Source organism: Pongo abelii, chromosome 7 (assembly GCF_028885655.2).
Source record: "Pongo abelii isolate AG06213 chromosome 7, NHGRI_mPonAbe1-v2.0_pri, whole genome shotgun sequence".
Taxonomy (NCBI): domain Eukaryota; kingdom Metazoa; phylum Chordata; class Mammalia; order Primates; family Hominidae; genus Pongo; species Pongo abelii.
In genome coordinates, this window is record NC_071992.2 from 109,710,316 (window position 1) to 109,732,676 (window position 22,361).

Genomic DNA, 22,361 nt, shown 5'->3' on the forward strand with positions numbered 1-22,361 from the left:
TCTCACTCTGTTGCCCAGGCTGGAGTGCAGTGGCGCGATCTCGACTCACTGCAACCTCTGCCTGCGGGTTCAAGCAATTCTCCCACCTCAGCCTCTTGAGTAGCTGGGATTACAGGCATGCGCCACCATACCCAGCTAATTTTTTGTGTTTTTAGTAGAGACGGGGTTTTACCATGTTGGCCAGGCTGGTCTCGAACTCCTGACTGCAAATGATCCACCCACTTTGGCCTCCCACAGTGCTGGGATCACAGGCATGAGCCACCACACCCAGCCTATGAGCCTCTTCTTTATCTGTCAACCTGGGTAATATCTGCCTCAAGAGGGTTGTCATAAGGATTGAAGGAGATAATAGAAGTACAGTTGTTAGCATGGTGCCAGGAATAGGTCAGTGTACAATGAATACAGTACGTCATTATGACTGAATTATTAATTTGACAGCCACAAAACAAATTCATGTGACACATTTACTTATTTGACTGCTTCTGTGGTATGCCTGAGGTGAGTATAGGCGCGACATTCCAGAGAAGGAGAGCTGGCGCAAGGACAGTGCTCCAGAAAAAACAGTAATAGTTTCAACTGACCACAGGCTCAATATGGAACAACACTGGGATGAGATTGTTAATGTAATTTAAGACCACATTAATTGAGTGTCCAAAATAAAGGAGGAAATGGCCCCATTGGGTGCTATTCACACCTTATTCATGGTATTGTTTCTTTTTCTGAACGTGTCTGGGTCTAAGTACTTTGATAATTGGATTTTATTGGGAGGGTGGTGATCAGGATGGTGAAGGATGCTGAGATGCCCATGAAGTATAATAGGAGGAACTGGAGAAAAAATGAACCAGAACCACGATGGTGTTCTTCAAACATTTGTCCCATTGAAGAAGGAGTTGATATCCATATAGCTCCCAAGTGCAGAACTAGGCTCAATGAAAGAAAGTGATGAAGTGGTGAATTTCAGCTCAAGAGGGAAGAATTTTCAGATAATTTAGAGCTGCTCAAATATTAGTGACTTTGTGGCATTTAGGTCCTTCTGCATATGCGTTATGGAAATAAGACAGGGATGCTGAGAGAGGTTATCTCTCTTGGGGGAGGGACAGACCACATGGATTGCACCATCCTTTCCCAATTGACCATTTGGGTGTACACATAAAGCCTTCTCATACAAAGTTACAACTTCAAAGGAGGCTGCCTGTTTGGCCTCCTATGATGGTGAGCTCTGAGAACTGAAATAAGAAACCTTAAAGCTAACTGCCTTACAGGCAGAATAACCGGATCATAATAGACTCATTTCTATAGTTGTACTATCTTGGGAAGTACAACTTATTCCATAATGATGTGTTCAGTAAGTCATTAAGTAACAAGCGTCGTTAATCATGTCTTTTTTTTTTGAGTCGCAGTCTCGCTGTTTTGCCCAGGCCGGACTGCAGTGGTGCTATCTCAGCTCACTGCAAGCTCTGCCTCCCAGGTTCACGCCATTCTCCTGTCTCAGCCTCCCAAGTAGCTGGGACTGCAGGTGCCCGCCACCGCGCCTGGCTAATTTTTTGTATTTTTAGTAGAGACAGGGTTTCACCGTGTTAGCCAGAATGGTTTTGATCTCCTGACCTCATGATCCGCCAGCCTCGACCTCCCAAAGTGCTGGGATTAGTTAATCAGGCCTTGAGGGACTCTGTAAATAAGTGGGTTAGGAAAGAATCTGAAATGATGGGGATAAAGTGAAAGCTGTGTGACTCAATTCTTCTTCCTCCCAAAAATGGGCTCCAAGGTTAGATACATGTTTAATTGGGTAGTGGAAAGTACACCGAACTGGAAGTTCAAAAGTTTAGGTTTTAGTCCTATCTCTGTTGATAACTAGACCTTGGCTAAATCAGTTACACTTTCTAGGCTTCTGTTTCATTTATAAGCCCAATGATCTCTAAGTCCTCTTCTTTCCCTAATGTCATGATCCACAATTGATAACCTTCTACATGTAAATGCTGGATGAAGATGATTAATGTTCATTAGAGCCCACTTGTTCTTGGACATGTCATTTACCCTAAAATTTAGTTTTATATATTTTTATGTTTATTTATTTATTATTATTTTTTGAGATAGGGTCTTGCTTTTGTCGCCCAGGCTGGAGTGCAATGGTGCAATCTCAGCTCACAGCAACCTCTGCCTCCCAGGCTCAAGCGATTCTCCTTCCTCAGCCTCCCAAGTAGCTGAGATTACAGGTGCACGCCACCACGCCCAGCTAATTTTTTGTATTTTTAGTAGAGACAAGGTTTCACCATGTTGGCCAGGCTGGTCTCAAAACTCCTGACCTCAGGTGATCTGCCCACCTCAGCCTTCCAGAGTGCTGGGATTACAGACGTGAGCCACCCCGCCTGGCCAGTTTTATATATTTTTAAATGGCAGATAATAATCTTGAGAAGGTGAGCATGGCACAATTTATAAAAAGTACATCAGTTTAAACTCAGACAACATATATGAAAAAATTGTTATGACCTTGCCATTTAAGCATGACCCTTAGTATGAATTATGCTGCAGCAAAGCTCTGAATTATTACCTCAAAATAAATCAACCTGTAGGAGGATATTGATAGTTGCCTATAGAATATCCATTCTCCCCTTCTTCATTTTATTTTATTTTATTTTATTTTTTAAAAAAGAGATAGAATCTCACTCTGTCATCCAGGCTGGAGTGCAGTGGTGTAATCATAGCTCACTGCAGCTGCAGCCTACCAGGCTCAGCCTGGGAGGGTGGCAAGTGATCCTCCTGCCTCAGCCTCCTAAGTAGCTGGGACTACAGGCATGTGCCACCTCACCTGCCTAATTTTTGTATTTTTTCTTTTTTTTTTTCTATTTTTTGCCTAATTTTTTGGCTGCCTAATTTTTGTATTTTTTGTAGAGATGAGGATCCCACTGTGTGGCCCAGGCTGGTCTTGAACCCCTGTGCTCAAGCAGTCTTCCTGCCTCAGCTCCCAAAGTGTTGGGATTACAGGCATGAGCCACCGTGCCTGGCTTCCCTTCTTTTTTTTTTTTTTTTTTTTTTTTTTCACTATGGAACACTGGTTTCATTTGGGATGGAATCTGCTCAAGTTTCCATTGTGGCTAAGAAACCCTGTTTCATGGTGGCGAAGGAGAGGCAAGAAGAAGTCTGCTGTTGGGGCATCTGAGAAGGCTATTGATTTCCTCATAAAAAGGAATAAACATGCTGGTACACACTTTTTGCCCTTATTCTGTCTTCCTGCCTGGAATGCGTTCACGATGCCTGGAGATGCAGGAGCGTGAGGATGCACAGCAGGCGGGTAGAGAAGCTGGGTCTTTGACCACTATCTTGAGCAGCTGTGCCAGCCCTAGGCTGCATCCACTTCTTGTTATTGGGAAGGACAAAGCCCTATTTACAGACAAGTCTCTATTCCGTGCAGCTTAATGCAATCCTGACTCATAAAGTACCTCCAAACCACTGCTCCCCAGTTGTTCCATGTCAGGTACACCACAGTATGAACTTATTTCACTTGATACCCTCCGGAAGGTCCTACCTCTTAAAAGAACATGTAGCCATATGCATTCAGTGTTTTCAGAGAAGACACCACCACCATCACCACCATCATCATCACCCCCAACAACAACAGGAACAACAAACAAGTAGTAAGTATTTAAAATGTGTCTTAAGGAACTCTTGATTAATTGACTGACTTCAGGCAGCACTACTTAATTCAGGAACACTTACCAAGAGAAAAGAAGCCAGGGGCAGTGGCTCACGCCTATAATCCCAACACTTTGAGAGGCCAAGGTGGGTGGATTGCTGGAGGTCAAAAGTTCAAGTCCAGGCTGACCAACATGGCAAAACCCCATCGATAATAAAAATACAAAAAATAGCTGGGCATGGTGGCACGTGCCTGTAATCCCAGCTACTAGGGGGGTGGGGCTGAGGCAGGAGAATCGCTTGAACCTGGGAGGCAGAGGTTGCAGTGAGCTGAGATCACACCACAGCATTCCAGCCTGGGTGACAGAGCAAGACTCTGTCTCAAAAAAAAAAAAAAAAGTATTAACTCACTTTTCTTGAATAGCCCTTTTAAGAGTTATACCTATATGTTATGCCATAAAACTATATTTAACTGCTAAGAAGGCAAACAAACGTATCGTTAGTCAAGTGTTTAGTTCATTTTTATTATAACATATTTCATGTTATATTCATGTTAACACTAGTTGTTTTAATGGCTATTCATTTTATAGCATATTGGAGTCTCTTGTAACATTATGTGTATATTACATTTATGCCTATTTTATAAACATTAAGAAATAATTTTACAATTTGAAGTGACTATATAAGTTAATACTTAATCTTTGCTTTTATGACATGCAGTTGGTTCTATTTATGGCTTATGTGATGCTGAGTTATTGGTCAGGATGCCACTCTGTTATAATCATTGGCCTAGGAGGAAAATAGGCTCTTCTTTGTAGTAGTACACCTGTCGCAGTTTCCAGGAATGCCTGCGCTCCAGTGAAGGGCGGAAATAGGCATAGTTTTCTTCCTGTAAGGATTTGTCACCGTATGTCCTGGATGGACAGAATAAACTACTTTCTTGAGCTCTCTCACTCAAGTCTTTCCTCAAAATCAGGAGATTTCCTTTATCGGTGCTCTGTGTGTGTGTGTGTGTGTGTGTGTGTGTGTATCTTTTCACTAATCAGCCGTGTTCACTTTCCAAGCACTAGCACTTGCTACAGCACCTCCACTCCTGCTCACTGGATCTACTCCTCTAACTCCCTCTAAGCATGGCCATATCCCTCAAATGCAGCCAGGGGCCTCTTCTCCCTGCGATAGCATAGGCTTAGGGCTGGTTGGCTCCTCAGTTCCTCTATGGTTCCCACAAGAAATGCAGTTTCACCAAGTGTTCTGTGATTTTTTTTTAACTTTCTGAGGATTTGGGAGGCCCCATTATGGAACAGCACAACATCTCCTCTTTTCCTTTCTTCCTCTCTCTCTTTTTCTCTCCCCTTCTCTCCGTGGTATTTTTAATATATAGTGGGTGAGCCAGTTCCTGGCTCATAACTCCCATAGCCCTTGTTACAGTCTTTTGTTATAATCTTGGGGGGCACTTTAGGCCTCAGAGTCAGGCCTCAGAAAATAGGATCTTTCTCTGACCTTCCCCCACTCTTCTTTCTTTCCCCAAGACAGGAATCTTCCCCTACTTTTCCGTCTTGGAGCTGACCATAAATTCCCTGAGCTACCTTGTCTGATTGTAGCCATAAGACCCCCATTTCAGAAGGGGTCCTGCCCCATAACCTGGAGGAAGGAGCACTGCACTGAGAAGCCAAGGAGAACCTGGACAGACAGGCTTTGCTGGGTCTTCCCACTCAGTCTGTTAGCATTAGATCATATCCTTTTGTCCAAACACATTTCTACATGGTTGTCAATCATGCCTATCCAAGGACATCTCCATAAAAGGCCCAAGAGGACAGCATTTATGGAGCTTCCGAATGGCTGAGCACATGAGATTCCTGGAGGGTGGAGTGCCTGTGGAAGCCCTGCACCCTTCCCCCCATGCCTCACCCTACCCATCTCTCCATCTGTATCCTTTGTAATATCCTTTATAACAAACTGGTCAATGTGTTTCCCTGAGTTCTGTGAGCTACTCTAGCAAATTAACCCAACCCAAAGAGTGGTTGTAGCAACCCCAGATTGAAGCCGGTCTGTCAGAACTTCTGGAGGCCCTGACATGTGACTGGCATCTGGGAGCGGGGGTGATCTTGGGGACTGAGCCCTCAACCTGTGGGATCTGACACTATCTCCAGATAGATAGTGTCAAAATTGAATTGGGGCACCAGGCTGGTGTCCGCTGCAGAACTGATTGCTTGTTTGGTGGTGGGGAGAAACTCCTACACATTTGATCACAGAAATCTTGTGTGTTGATTGTTGTAAGATAATAGGAAAAAGCACACTGAGTGTTATTTTATCCACACTTAGACCCTCCCTCTGGGTTCACCCAGGAGCTTCTTGTAATATAACAAGCCAAGCCCAGCTTCTGTAGACTCAGCTTTTACCTCAGGCAGGATGGTATTTTCCTAACACAGGCAAAGCTCTCGCTGGCAGGAATTCTTGTTATAATCATCATACGCAAAAGGCATTTGCCCACGTATTTCCATGAATAATTAAAGAAAGTTCTGCCTTCTCAGAATCATTTCATGATCTCGTACTTTGATTTTAGAAGTGACAGTACAGTGAGGGTCTGGACCTTCCTCAGCTTGTGATGATCACGGACACTAACAGAGTAAATCCAGATGAAACCAGGTCCTTGAGACCCACAGCACATCTGGTATATTCACTCCTGTTACACTCACGTGTTCGGTGCTCCCACTTTCACACACACCACATGGGGAGCATAGAAAGCACCCAGCACTAAAATCATTTCCAGTTTTAAAATCACTATGACAAGTAAGAGGAGACAACCCATGTGAGTGGACCAGGCCTTTCTTTGAGTCCCCTTAAGTGAAAGTTATCTTAGAAAAGGCCCAGGGAAGACAGGGGGCCTGGAGAATGAAAGAATGGCCAGGTTAACAAGCACATGTGAGTAGAAGGTGTGCATTTAGCTCAGCTGATGAAGCAAGAGATTAAAACAGACATGGAACTTGTTGAAAATTTTGCCAACAATTGGGCAAAGGATTTCTATTACAATGGACATTTTGACTCTCTTTTAAAGAAAAATAACAGCTGACGATGGTTTAATATTACTAATATAACAGGACTATTTTTTTCTGTCATTTGCATTCAAATGAAAGCCATTCGCCAATCTTCCAACCTTTTGAGAATACCCTGTTGTGTAATATCCAAATGAAATGGTGAGTATCTAGTCCCCAACCCAAATATTATGAGAAGCCCTGCCTCCTTCCAGGTTTCTGAGGATTCCTGGGAAGGTGTGCATGAGTGCATGCATTTGCTTGTGTGTGTGTGCATGTGTGTGTGTGTGTGTGTTTGTGCTTGTGTGCCTGTGTGTGTGGTGGACATCACAGCAGAGGAACTGAGTGTGCGAAAGGCATGGTGGCTTCTGTTCGTCAAGTCACCTCCCCCTCTGAATGGTTCTGCTGAATTCCTGTTTCTCATCTTGCCCTGCAGCTATTGTTCTTCTACCACTTCACCTTCCCTTCATTTTCCAAAGCACTTTTCCTTCATTTTCCAAAGCACCATTAACATTAGACAACTGCATGTTTTAACCTTTGCTGAAAGTCGGGGGTAATGGAGAGGGGCACTGCTTGGAAAACAACTTCAAGCTGGACCTCAGGTCTTGCCATCCTCCAAGTCCTTCAGCCAACTCTCCAGCACAGGAAATTTACATTACTGTCTTTCCTTTTAGGCCCTGGCCTGCTGCTGTGCTCCTAGGGCCAACTTTCCTCTCTACCCTCATTCCTCTGTATCATCTTCTTGGAGTCCCCAGAGTTCCTGTACCTTTCTCCTTCACCAGCAGTGACTCAAAACCTCTCTATACAGAAGGAGGAGCTCAGCGAGAACAGCCTGATTGGAAACTGGGGCTAGAGGTCTTATCTCAAAGTCTGCTTTGCTTTGAAGCACGCTGTTTTCACTTAGATTGTATGCTACTTGGATTGGGTAGGGGTTCCCATGGAGGCTACAGGAAAGAGCTTAAGCCACTTCCATTGATACAACCACCCCTCATTTTAGCATTGCAATTCCACCATCTCTCTACTTTACCTACAGAACAATTCGTTATCTGCCAGAAGCTCCTCTTTCCAGAATATGCCTTGGAGAGATCACCTTCTATAATCAAAAGACCCCTCTAGGTATTTTTCAAGCAAAAGAGCAGACTTGTTTCTTCCACCTTCCAGAATGTGAAAGCAACTTCAGACATTTCTTTATAGAATAGCAATTGGGCCAGGCAGGGTGGCTTACGCCTGTAATCCCAGCATTTTGGGAGGCCAAGGCAGGCGGATCACTTGAGATCGGGAGTTTGAGACCAGCCTGGCCAATGTGGTGAAACCTTGTCTCAACTAAAAGTACAAAAATTAAGCTGGGTGTGGTGGCATGCACCTGTAATCCCAGCTACTTGGGAGGCTGAGGCAGGCGAATCGCTTGCACCTGGGAGGCAGAGGTTGCAGTGAGCCAAGATGGTGCCACTGCACTCCAGCCTGGGCGACAGAGCAAAACTCTGTCTCAAAAAATAAATAAATAAAAAATTTTAAAAATTACATATATTAAAATAGCACTTGATCAATTTCTGTAAAACTTGTAAAATATGTGAGACAAAGTAGCAAACATAAGAAGCCGTATTTGTTCATTTCTTCCTGGCAACACAATTTCAAAAAGTCACTGACTCTGTGGGACGCGCAGCTCTCTGGAAAGATGCTTTGAAGACAAAACAGGAGAGAGCACATAGGCCCCCCACGTCTCTTGCCTGAGTCACTATACTCCTTAAAAGATAAATGACCTGGTCCTTGCCTTGTCCTACACATAAGATAATGTCAGATGGAGTTACTGATTATGCCTCCGTAATTTTTAACCAGATGTACTCTTACACCCAAACCTTGATGTGATTCTGCTTTAATGTAACTTCTGAGGAAGTTTGATGTAATTTTGCATGTACTGAACCCCCATCACCTGTATATAAGCAGTGAGATGAAAAACTGTGCCAGAGCCGAGACTGCTCCCAGGCTCTAGACCTTGGTCCATAGTCCTCAGGAAGACTTCTAAATAAAGCTAGCTTTAATTCTTTAAAAGCCTGATGGTTGGCTGAGCGCGGTGGCTCATGCCTGTGATCCCAGCACTTTGGTAGGCCGAGGCGGGTGGATTGCCTGAGCTCAGGAGTTCGAGACCGGCCTGGGCAACACGGTGAAACCCCATCTCTACTAAAAATACAAAAATTAGCCGGGCGTGGCGGCGCCCGCCTGTAGTCCCAGCTACTCAGGAGGCTGAGGCAGGAGAATTGCTTGAACCCTGGAGTCGGAGGTTACAGTGAACCGAGATCACGCCACTGCACTCCAGCCTAGCAACAGAGCGAGACTCCATCTTAAAAAAAAAAAAAAAAAAAGCCTGATGCTTTTTCTTTAGTCAGCAAATGAAATGAAAATTATTAGTATTCAAAGAGGGTTGGGTCTTCACTCTGTTTTTAGGATGTTGTCAAGTTTTACGATGGGAAAGAAGTCCCAAAATCATAGAATTTAGGCGACCTTAACAATCATAGCTTACCTCGCTCATTTGTGGTTCAGAAAATTGGAGCCCAAAGCAGTTTTGTGGTAGGTCCAAGGTCACTGGCAAGCCCCTCAGTGGAGAGCTAGCACTAAAGTCTCCTCAGGACAGCCATAGCTAGGCTGAGAATAGTTTAATGGAGAAATGATCTAATTTAGGTGGCTCACCTGGCTTGTCAAGTATGACGAATGTGGCACAGAATTCTTAGAAACAGGACTTAAAAGTTTAAAGCATATACAAATGACATGCTTAGGCATGCAAAAATATGTGCATACATATTGATTGTACTGGTGAAACCTATCTGCCAATAGAGAAATTTATGTCATGCTGTCAAAAAATAGCACTTCCTTTAGTGCAGTTCACACTACAATTCAAACTGTTCCAGAAAAATGCGAGTAAAATCTCATGTAAGTAAAAAATGTTGAGTCCTGGAACCCCATCCAGACTTCAGTGTTTTTTGTTATTTGTTTTGATTTGTTTGAAATAGGGTCTCACTCTGTTGCCCATGCCCAGGATCGAGTGCAGTGGTACAATCACAGCTCACTGCAGCCTTGACCTCCCAGGATCAAGCGATCCTCCCACCTCAGCCTCCCAAGTAGCTGGGACTACAGGCATGTGCTACCATGCCTGGACAGACTTCAATGTTGAGCCTATTTTTTTCCCCTGAATAATTGCCTATAGGCAAGGACACTTGGTGATGTATAACCCTTAGGGCATTGCTCTCTGTCCCTAAAGCACACTTAAATATTTTTTTCTGATTATAAAAAGAGTACATATTCATTTCATTGTAGAAATTTTGAAAACCACAGAAAACATAAAAGAAAACAAAAACTACCTATAATTCCATCATTAGAGGTAACCACAGATTACATTTGGTTTTAGCATATTTCCCTAAGACATTTTTCTTTGCATTATAAATAACATATAACATATTTATACTTTTTTCCATAAAGGGGGTTACCATCTGTACTATACACATTGTTTTGTAGCCTGTTCTTTTAAGCACCACAGCATAAGCATATCTCCCTGTAATTAAATATTCTTCACAAATGGGTTTTAAAGATACTATTATTTAAAAAACGGTTCCTCCCTAAAGAAGTACACACTAGGGCTAAGTTCATTTACTGAGCCCTTGAACTACTCGTGATGACCTTTGAGAGATCACTCAAGGTCAAGCCCAAGCCCTCTTTAACATGGCTTCATGACCTACTTCCCGGGCTTCTTTACTCCTCATTGCTCCATCCATGCTCAAACCCTAAGTGCCACAGATACCAGAATGAATTCCTGTAATAAAGCAGTTGGTCATTCAGCCAGTCCATGTGTCTGTCTGCCCTCCTTCCTTCCCTCTCTCCTTGAGGTCTGAAAACCTGCCCTGGTCTCTCTCTGGAAAGCTCTCTCTTATTGCAACTGCCTTACTCCTTACTAATCTTTTAGCTGTTAGCCTGGACTTCCCTCCTGGGGAAGACTTCCCGGATCCCTCATGACCAGGTCAGGGACAGGTCATGACCATGTCCCTTTCCTAGGTCCCTACAGCCTCCTCACTTCCCTATTCATAGCAGACACAGAAGGCAGACAAGAAAACTTGTTAGGACAGGGACCATAACTGCCTAGTGTGCTCACAAAGTTGTATCCCCAGAACTGACAACAATATGTATCACATATTATATGTTTATTTATTAGCTTATTGTTTATGTTATGTATTTCCCTATGAGAATAAAAGCACCATGAGTAGGGGTCTTGTCTGTCTTATTAGCTACTGAATCTAGCCCTGGTACCTAGAATTCTGTTAACACCTCAAAGTATACTATTAGTATTAGTCTGTTCTCACACTGCTATAAATAAATACCTGAGACTGGGTAATTTATAAAGAAAAGAGGTTTAATTGGCTCATGGTTCTGCAGGCTGTACAGAAAGCATGATGTTGGCATCTGCTTGGCTTCCAAGGAGGCCTTAGGAAACTTACAATCACAGTGGAAGGGAAAGAGGAAGCAGGTGGCCAGAGTAGGAGCAAGAGGGAAGAAGAAAGTGGTACACTCTTTTAAAAACAACCAGATCTCATGAAAACTCACCCACTGTCACAAGCACAGCACCAAGAGGATGGTGCTAAATGATTCATGAGAAATCACCCCCATGATCCAATCACCTCCCACACCAGGCCTCACTTCCCACACTGGGGACTACAGTTCTACATAAGATTTGGGTAGTGACACAGATTGAAACCATATCACCATTCCATATTTTTTTCTGTTTGTGGCTGTACATATATATGTGTGTATGTATTGTTTTTTACAGAAATGAGATAACTTTGCATACATTTTTTGTAACCTGCTTTTTTTACTCATCTATATATTATAAATATAATTTCATGTTAGTAAAATCTTCTATAAACATTTTTTTCTATCCATCTTCCATTGTTGGACCTTTAAATTATTTTCTGTCATAAACTTTAAAATAAATCCTAACCATCAGTACAGCCTATGAGCAGAAGGGAGCCTTTCTATTTGATGCATACACACGTGGGGGTTACAAGGTGGCACAAGAGAGCTTTCCTTGCCCCCAGTCTTCTTGGTGTTCTGGAACCTGCCCCCTCAGATGGGGTCTGGGAGTAGGTCTGACCTGGCCTCCTTTCTTCCTTTTCTACCTTCTAGCTTTTTACTGCTCAGCTTGCAAGATGCTCAATTTCCTCTGGTTTGTCCTGAAATGGAGCTGGGGAAGGGATAAATAAAAGTGGCCTTTACCTCCCTCCCGCCAATGGTTCAGCCTCAGAGAGGAGTGATTACATGTTTCTTCTCTATTGTGTGTCTAGCCACACAATTTTTACAGAGCAGTAGGCTCAAATATCTGTCCTTGCTTGTTTGGGAAATGGTATTTCATTCCGTTTGCAAGCATTCAAAGAGCTTTTCTTTTCTAATCAAAATGCTGCGAACCACCATTTAGCTAAAGTTTTGCATCTATTTTCAATGATAGTTTTAGAACATTCTAAAAGAGTAAGTTCTGGCTTAAAGGTTATATGCATTTTTATTTATTTATTTTGTTTTAATGAGAACGATTTTACTTTTTATTTTTTAAATTTTGTGTGTACACACTAGGTGTATATGTTTATGGAGTACATGAGATGTTTTGACACAGGCATGCAATGTGAAATAAGCACATCGTGGAGAATGGGGTATCCATCCCCCAAGCATTTATCCCTTGAGTTACAAACAACCCAATTATACTCTAAGTTATTTTAAAATGTACAATTAAGCTGTTATTGACTACAGTCACCCTACTGCGCTATCTAATAGTAGGTCTTATTCATTCTTTCTATTTATTTGCACCTATTAACCATCCCCAACTCCCTTCCAGACCCCACTCCCCTTCCCAGCCTCTGGTAACAATCCTGCTACTCTCTAGTCCATGAGTTTAATTGTTCTGATTTTTAGATCCCACAAATAACTGAGAACATGTGATGTTTGTCTTTCTGTGCCTGGCTTATTTCATTTAACATAATGATCTTCAGTTCCATCCATGTTGTTGCAAATGACTGGGTCTCATTCTTTTTTATGGCTGATTAGTACTCCATTGTGTATATGTACTACATTTTCTTTATCCATTCATCTGTCAGTGGACACTTAGTTTGCTTCCAAATCTTAGCTATTGTTAACAGTGCTGCAACAAACATAGAAGTGCAGCTATCTCACCAATATACTGATATTCTTTCTTTTGAGTATATACCCAGCAGTAGGATTGCTGGATCATAATGGTAGCTCAACTTTTAGTTTTTTGAGGAACTTCCAAATTGTTCTTCATAGTAGTTGTACAAATTTACACTTCCACTAAGAGTGTACAGGGATCCCTTTTCTCCACATCCTCACCAGCATTTGTTACTGCCTATCTTTTGGATAAAAGCCATTTTAGGTGATATCTCATTGCTATCAATGATGACATCTCATTGTAGTTTTGATTTGCATTTCTCTAATGGTCAATGATATTGAGCAGCTTTTCTATTTGTTTATTTATTTTATTTGTGAGATGGAATTTTGTTCTTGTTGCTCAGGCTGGAGTACACTGGCACGATCCCAGCTCACTGCAACCTCTGCCTCCTGTGTTCAAATGATTCTCCTGCCTCAGCCTCCCGAGTAGCGGGGATTACAGGCATGTGCTACCATGTCCAGCTACATTTTTTTGTATTTTTAGTAGAGACAGGGTTTCTCCATGTTGGTCAGGCTGGTCTCCAACTCCCGACCTCAGGTGATCCACCCACCTCGGCCTCCCAAAGTGCTGGGATTACAGGCATGTGCCCAACCTTGAGCAGCTTTTCATATGCCTGTTTGCCATTTGTATGTCTTCTTTTGAGAAATGTCTATTCAAATATTTTGTCCATATTTTGATCAGATTATTCTATTTTTTTCCTATAGAGTTGTTTAAGCTCCTTGTATATTCTGGTTATTAACCCATTGTCAGATGGGTGGTTATATACTTTTTTTCTTTTTTTTCTTTTTTTTGAGACAGACTTTCACTCTGTTACCCAGGCTGGAGTGCAATGGCACGATCTTGATTCACTACAACCTCTGTCTCCTGGGTTCCAGCGATTTCCGGCTAATTTTTGTATTTTTAGTAGAGACAGGGTTTCACCATATTGGCCAGGCTTGTCTCGGACTCCTGACCTCAAGTGATCTGCCCACCTCAGCCTCCCAAAGTGCTGGGATTATAGGCATGACCCACCGCGCCCAGCTGTTATATGCGTTTTTAAGTCTGGTGAATACGTACTGTCAAATTGTCTTCCATGAAAATTGCACCAAATTACATTCCCACCAGTGGTGTACAATAATGCCTCCCAACACCAGGGATAATCATATTTTTGGTAGGCAATTTGTGGTATCTCATTTCATTAATGTGCATTTCCCTAACCCATATGTTTTTAGGTAATAGATTAAAAAGTGGTATCTCATTGTTGCATTAATTTGCATTTTTGTAAAGCTTATTTCTTTTAAAAAGTAATAATTTCAAAGTACATTTTTCTTTTTAGTAAACCAATAGAATTTTAAAATTTCCTCTATTAATTCTGAGATCACCTGAGACAAGAAGACACCAGAGTTTTTAGTCACATCTCACAACCACACACTACAGGCAGTGGAGTTGAAAAGAAAGTGCTCATCTAAGCAACCTTACTGTTTTACAGATTTAAAAAGATAAGACCGGGCGCAGTAGCTCATTCCTGTAATCCCAGCACTTTGGGAGGCCAAGGCGGGCGGATCACCTGAGGTCGGGAGTTTGAGACCAGCCTAGCCAACATGGAGAAACCCTGTCTCTACTAAAAAATGCAAAATTAGCCAGGCGTGGTGGCGCATGCTTGTAATCCTAGCTACTCAGGAGGCTGAGGCAGGAGAATTGCTTGAACCTGAGAGGCGGAGATTGCGGTGAGCCAAGATCAGGCCATTGCACTCCAGCGTGGGCAAAAAGAGCGAAACTCTATCTCAGAAAAATAATAATAAAATAAAAATAAAAAAATAAAAATATGTCGGGTGTGGTGGCACATGCCTGTAATCCCAGAACTTTCGGAGGCCAAGGCAGGCAGATTATGAGGTCAAGAGATCAAGACCATCCTGGCCAACATGGTGAAACCCCGTCTCTACTAAAAATACAAAAATTTGCTGGGCGTGGTGGTGCACGCCTGTAATCTCAACTACTCAGGAGGCTGAGGCAAGAAAATCACTTGAACCCAGCAGGCAGAAGTCACAGTGAGCCGAGATTATGCCACTGCACTCCAGCCTGGCGACAGGATGAGACTCCATCTCAAAAAATAAATAAATAAATAAATAAATAAATAAAAGGCCCAGTGGTTAAAGAAAAATGTATCTTAATGAAAGCTGTGATAGCTTAATCAAACACAAAATGGGGTTATTTTGTAGCTGCAAAAATGTCTGTGTATTTCAATTTAAACAATATTATGTAGCATGTACTGTACTTGGAAAAAGTTACTCAACAAGGTGCAGCAAGAAAACACAAAGATAAAACTCCTTTCAAGGCCTCTGTGTACAGAAGGAAGGGATCAATATCAACAAAGTGCTTGATGAAAAGCAACGGGTTAACAAAGAAAATGTATAGAATGAAACTAAATTAATGAGGACAATTGATAACATAGTCGAATTTATAGAAACTTGTCAGCACATAATGGAAAATAATTTTTTTTTTTTTTTTTGGAGACAGAGTCTCACTCCATTTCCCAGGATGGAGTGTAGTGGCATGATTGCGGCTCACTGCAACCTCCGCCTCCCAGGTTCAAGTGATTCTCCTGCTTCAGCCTCCCCAGTAGCTGGGATTACAGGCATGCGCCACCACGCCCAGCTAATTTTGTAAGTTTAGTAGAGACGGGGTTTCACCATGTTAGCCAGGCTGATCTTGAACTCCCGACCTCAGGTGATCCGCCCGCCTTGGCCTCCCAAAGTGCTAGGATTACAGGTGTGAGCCACTGCGCCCAGCAGGAAAATAATTTTTTAAGACTATTTTAGGGGTGATTTTTTTTAATATTATTCTGATGGGGAAAAAAACTTCACATATGACCACAGTTGTGTGTACCTCCCATTAGTCTGAATGTGGTTGTACAACAGCAGTTTCAGAAGATTGTGCTATCAGATGCCTCTATGTGGAGAAAGAATAGTCTATTCAATCAACAAGCACTCACTTATGCTAAACCTGATGCTATGAAGGATCTACTAAGATCAAAGACAAGGTCTTTCTGTCCTGGAAGAGTTTAGCCTAATGGACGAGAAAGACAAAGAAATAACACGAAACAGTATGATAAGAGCTATGATCATCCCATCTGAACCATTGTTGATCAGTCCCTGGGAGTTGTCAGCTCCAGGAAAGCTAGAAACAGGACAGACTGAGGTCAGATGCCAGAGACAGTAGGACCAAGATGCCAAAGCCTTGGCCAGAAGCACAGCACTGGTGTGGAGCTGAGGTCAGATAGCTGCCACGACGCTGGGGCCAGGCAGCTGGCTGGAAAGTGGAGCCAGAGCAAGCCTAGGGGACACATCTGAAGTCAGAAATGGCAGGGGATGGGGGAGAGGCAGAGCAAGGAGATGGGAAGCCTAAAGCAGGAGGCCAGCGAGAGCTTGTGGGAAGAACATTCTGTTGTGTGGGGGACTTTCTCAAGGCCCTATTGACCAACCCCAGGAAACAATCCACTGCTGACTTAAAGGCTATACTCTCCGACCAAGTATCTAACTGTAGGGTGGTATAAAGTGGTCGGGGAGTCATCAACCTGAATTTTTGAGGCTTCAAAGAAGAAGTAGCAGAGAATATGGTCTGGTCTGTTTGAAGGGTGGAAGACGGAATGGAAATGGTGCAGGATGAGGCTGGTAAATCGGTACCAACAACCAACATTCATTGGGCACTTTCTCCGGGACAGGCCAAGTGTGAAGGGCTTCACACTCACGACCTTATTTAAGCCCCACAACAACCTTGTAGGATAAACTCTATTATTAGCCACACTTCACAGATTAAGAAACTAAGAAACTGCAGATTAGAGAGTTTATATAATTTCTCTAAGTTTTCACACTATAATGTGAGTTCTAACTCTAGAACTCTATTATTAACTACTAAATATGCTCTGTGGGGCATGACTATAAAGAGGCTTTCTCAGACTAAAAGTTCTGCACTTTCTCTTTTAGGCATGGTGATGCCTGTTTGGAGGTATAGCTTAATGTCATCAGAGTAAACTTTAGAGTCTTTGGATCTGGGTTCAAATCACAGTCCTATGACTTGATGAGACTCCTTGTTCAAGGTAATTTTCTTAGGCATCATTTTCCTGTTCTGAATTAAGAATAATAACAATGTCTTTTTGTTGAAATGTTGTGAGACTTAAATACGACAATGTACATGAAAGCATCGGTTGACTACAAAGCTAAACATAAATGTTAACTGTTATGCGTTCTACTGTATTTTATATAAACCCTCAAGGCAGCCACAAAGCAGAGTGATATGAGAACCATCTGGAGACTATTTTAATGATCCAGATGAAGGATGATGACAAGGGCCTACGCCAAGGCAGTGGCAGTGAGGGTGGAGAGAAAGGACATATTTAAAGAATATTTAGGACACTTTACAAAACAGAACCTAATGACAGATTGGATATAGAGAGAGAGAGGAAAGGGGGTCAGAATGATTCAGAGTTTTATGTTGAGTAATCGGGTGAATGGTGATGTCATTAATTAAGGAAGAAGAGTAGGCAGGATAATACGTTCTATTTCAGGAATATTGTGACGAGGTGTCTATGAGACATCCAGTAAGCGGAGATGTGAAATGTGAGTGGGACTATGAGGGGGGTGCTCAGAAAAGAGATGTGCCATAGATTCAGATTTGGACATTACTGGGTATTTGTGAGACTAAACCTCTGACAGTAGATGTGATGTCCAGGTAATACATAAAGCAATGGTTTGTAGCCCTTTAAAGCCAAGGAAACTTTCCACTCACACACAAAATAAACACTTACGCTAAAACCCAGTTTGCAAAACAGCTCAAAATGAAGCTTTTCTGGTTAAATCCACAGTGAATTGCCTGGAGCCCACTTCTTGAGACAGCCTCTGAACAGGTTTAACTGAGCCCAGTTTGAGAACCACCTACGTGGAGGAGAGAAGAGGGTGAGTTAACCACTAAATGGAGTCTGAAAGAAAGCAGCTTATGCAAAATCAGACTGGAATTTTAGTTTTAGATTTTTTGTGAAAAGCTTTTTTGAAACTTTAATGATTTTGGAAGCTTCACCCAGTTATTTGCAGTACTAACACTCATTCTGGCCTGCTCTTACAGATGTTTGACCCTGTGTTTCAATGTCTTTGTGTGCCCACCAGAAGCCGCAGAGCCATTCAAATAAAGATAGTTGGCTGAATTTCCAAGTCTCTCTTTCCAAGTTCATGCACATTAGTTTTCCTCCTTATCAGCAGAGGCTTGTCTTGTACACATCTGCTGGGTCATTCGTGCTGAGATCACCATGTTTGTCCCAATTACCATGATTCTTATGTGATCTGTAAACTAGATAAATGCTCATCCACTCAAGCATTGTTTAATAAAAGTTATCTCAAATATTTAGCTTGTAAACTTTTTAAGAAGTCGAATTGGTGAAACCTTTTCTCCTAATTAAATCAATTGAGTCTGCTTATTATTTCAACATCGTCGAGGGTTTAATCCTAAATCCACTAAGGATATTTTGATTTGGTTATTAAATCAGAAACACCTAATCATATGATAAGGAAAAATAATAGGAGCAAGAAAAAGGAGAGCAGAGGGAGGCCAAAAGAAAGAAGCAAGGACATCGGGTGATTATATTAAGAGCTAGTTTAAAACAAAAACAATAGCACTCTAACATATCAGTGATCTAACACAATAAAAATTTTTTTAAATTTTATTGTTATTACACTTTAAGTTTTAGGGTACATGTGCACAATGTGCAGGTTTGTTACATATGTATACATGTGCCATGTTGGTGTGCTGCACACACAGTAAAAAATTTCTCTCTCACTCAAAGTTCAACATTGTGGATATTTATGATTGGCATGTGATGGTTCATTTTGTGACTTGAGTACCCTTTTAGAGCCTCTACTTCTTTGCCTGGATCCTTTGCCACTCAGCGAGTGGACTGTGGACAAGAAGACTGCAAGGGAGAGGTTTCTATGGGCCAGGCTGAAGGTGGGCGCATCACTTCTGTGCATGTTCCCTCAGCCAGAATGAGCCACAGAGCCATGCTTATCTGCAAGGAGAGTTGAGAAGTATCATCTAGCCGTGTCCCTAGAGCTAAATGGAAGTGGAGAAAGTGAGCAGCAGCTAGTCTTTTGTACAGAGGAAACAAAAAGTGCCCGTGCACTGGTTTTGTAAAAATTAGGAAAAATGAATCCCTGGTACATAAAAATTTTCAGCCTTATTCTTCTTATATGGAAACCTTAGTCCCAAGGTCTGAGAGAGGTGCATATTGAATACTCCCAACCCTGTCACAAATATCAGTTAATTCCTAGATAGGAGGGAATAACTATGTTTTTCAGATGTACCAAAGAAAATGTTCATCAATTTTATAGATAAAATCCAATTCTTAAAACATTAAGAAAATATTGTATTTCAAATAATGAAATAAAATGTATTTGATGCATCTGAGCATTATTACATAACTTTTCCTTTACAAACTTATAAAAACTTGTTCACATTCTTACCCCAAAAAAAGTTTTCGAAAAGCTAAACACTTACCCACTGAGTCATAGAATAATTGGAATTCTGACAGGAAGATAACTGTAAAGCAGTTCTTTAAAGAGGAGCAGCACTCTGCTTTATTTAAACCCCACAAAGTAGGTAAGTGTTTTGTGGGTCGTGGATTTTCTAATTCAAGGTGTTATGCAATATGCAGCTGGGCTTTGAATGGCTTCCTCCTTTGTTCTTCTTGCACGCACATGCCATTTGGTGACATCCTGAGGTCTGGGAGGCTATTGGATTAGACTTTCTGAAAAGGAAAGGTTATTCTACGCCATGTATAAGAAAAAGCTTTGATGATTCACAAAATTAAAGCTTTTTACTTCCCAGCAGGGGAGATTTCCCAGCCAATATGTTGAAAGGAAAGTGGCTGTATTAAAACTTGCTCCTTGATAGAACCAGAGATCCCAGCTGGCTTTCTCAGGAGGGACAGAGCATGATGATGATGTTGATTAGACAACTTTTAACCAGCACCAGTAGACAAAGACATTTTTAGCCTCCAAAAAAGAAATGGAATGAATGCCAAGTCTGCATTTTATGGAGAGTATAAGTCTTGTTCCAGCAAATGTTTTCTCATTATAGAGCAATGCTTGAGGAAGCACACATCAGTTTCGTGCCCCTTCATGATTTGTCCTGTACCACTGGTTCAACCATTGAGGGATTTCTGACAAGAAAAACTTTGCCTGAAAAAAAATTTTTGCCTTAGAAAACATAGGTTAATTGTATTTGACTTAGCTGCGAGTAACAATAGGGTCTTCCATCTCTTTCTTGTCACCTTTTTAATTGCACTCAGTGTTTTTGCTTCTTCTGCTTGAAGAGAGCACTGAAACAATGTGTATTGGTTTGTAATCAGCATCAGACTTGATTACTTAGTAATTTGTAAAGAGCTTTAAACTCAGTAAGAGAAGGTCTTGGTAGATTTTGGGGGGCATATCAAAAGAAAGTTGTCTTTTTCTTTTCTTCCCCATTTTATACAGATTTTTTAATGCCAGAATTCTATCCTTAATGTATTTTGATCTTTAATCATTCTGATTAGACAGCCATTGCAAAAATATCCATAAAACCAGCAGTTCTCCAATTGTGCCTGCAGCATGGTATTTTACAGAGTATGTTATGTAGAACACCATGGTTCCTGAGGTAATTATAGGTGCTATGTGAATGCAGAATGTATTCATTAATAACAGAATTAATTATTCCAGAATTTATTATATGACTCACATATAATAGAAAAGTCACCCTGTTTCAATTCTCTTTCAATCCTTTTGTCAAGGAGAAAGTTTCAACTTAATGACATTTTTCTGAGCACTTCTTTTTAATGAGACAAGTTTCAGGCTGAGCATCATCAGCAGACAATTTTATCTACCTCGAACTTAATTACATTTTATTCTCCTTACTTTTATTTTTATTTTTCATCTATGTATAGCAGGTGAAACAGATTGCCCAGTTATCAAATGATACACAGTTTTCTTATAAAATAGTTATAATGCTTAAAAGGGAGTCAATTTAAAGGAAAATATCAAATGGTAAGAGTAAGTGATTTATAGAACTCAATAATGAAGCTATCAGATCCTGGACTTTCATTTGATGAGAGACTTTTTTTATTATCATTTCAATCTCTTTACTGGTTATTGATCTGTTCATATATTCTCTCTCTCTCTTTTTTTTTTTTTTTTTTGAGACGGAGTTTCACTCTTGTTGCCCAGGCTGGAGTGCAGTGGCAGGATCTCAGCTCACTGCAACCTCCGCCTCCCAGGTTCAAGCAATTCTCCTGCCTCAGCCTCCTGAGTAGCTGGGATTACGGGCATGCTCCACCACACCGGCTAATTTTGTATTTTTAGATGAGATGGGCTTTTACCATGTTGGTCAGGCTGGTCTTGAACTCCTGACCTCAAGTGATCCACTCACCTCGGCCTCCCAAAATGCTGGGATTACAGGCATGAGCCACTGCACCCGGCCATATGTTTTGTTTCTTCATGATTCAGTCTTGGTAGATTATATGTGTTGAGGAATTTATCCATTTCTTCTAGCTTATCCAATTGTTGGCATATAATTTGTTCAGAGTAATCTCTTATGATCCTTGGTATTTCTTGGTATCAGTTGTAATATCCCCTCTTTTATTTATTTAGAGAAATTCTTCTTTAAAGAGAGAGTCTTTCTCTTTTTTTCTTAGTCTAGTTAAAAGTTTGTCAATTTTATTAATCTCTTCAAAAAACAAACTCAATTTCATATAAAGAAGAAATTTAAAGAACTAATACTTAATGTTTCTCAACTTCTTTCAAAAAATTGAAGAAATACTTCAAACTCATTTTGCAAGGCCAGCATTACCCTGATACCAAAGCCAGACAAGGACACTATCAGGAAAGAAAATTATAGGCCAATGTTCCTGATAAACATAGATGCAAAAATCCTCAACAAAATACTAGCAAACCAAGCTCAACAGTAAATCATAAGAATCATTCACTATAATCAAATGGGATTTATCCCAGGGATGCAGGAATGGTTCAACATACACAAATCAACAAATGTGATACATCATATTTAAATAATTAAGGACAAAAATCATATGATTATCACAATAGATGAAGAAAAAACATTGGACAAAATTCAACATTCTTTCATAATATAAACTCTCAACAAATTAGATATAGAAAGAATGTACCCCAATAGAATAAAGGCTATAGGTGACAAACTCACAGCTAACATCACACTCAGTGGAGGAACAAGAAAAGGATACCTGATTTCTCACCATTTCTGTCCAACATAGTACTGGAAGTCCTAGCCAGAACAGTTAGGTGAGAGAAAAAATAAAAGGCATCCAAATTAGAACAGAAGAACTTAAGTTGTCTCTGCAGACAACATGATCTTATGTATAGAAAACCCTAAGTCCTTCACCAGAAAACTGTTAGAATTAATAAACAAATTCAGTAAAATTATAGGATAGAAATTCAAAATACAAAAATCAG

At 41.1% G+C, this 22,361-nt stretch overlaps 1 long non-coding RNA gene across 1 annotated transcript; it reads left to right on the forward strand.

Annotated features, from left to right (window-relative positions):
- Positions 1-15,652: 15,652 nt before the first annotated feature.
- LOC129047480 (uncharacterized) lies at positions 15,653-18,251 on the forward strand. The gene is made up of 3 exons (XR_008509192.2): positions 15,653-16,951; positions 17,717-17,807; positions 17,974-18,251. It is a non-coding gene; the product is annotated as an uncharacterized LOC129047480 (long non-coding RNA).
- The last annotated feature ends 4,110 nt before the right edge of the window (positions 18,252-22,361 follow it).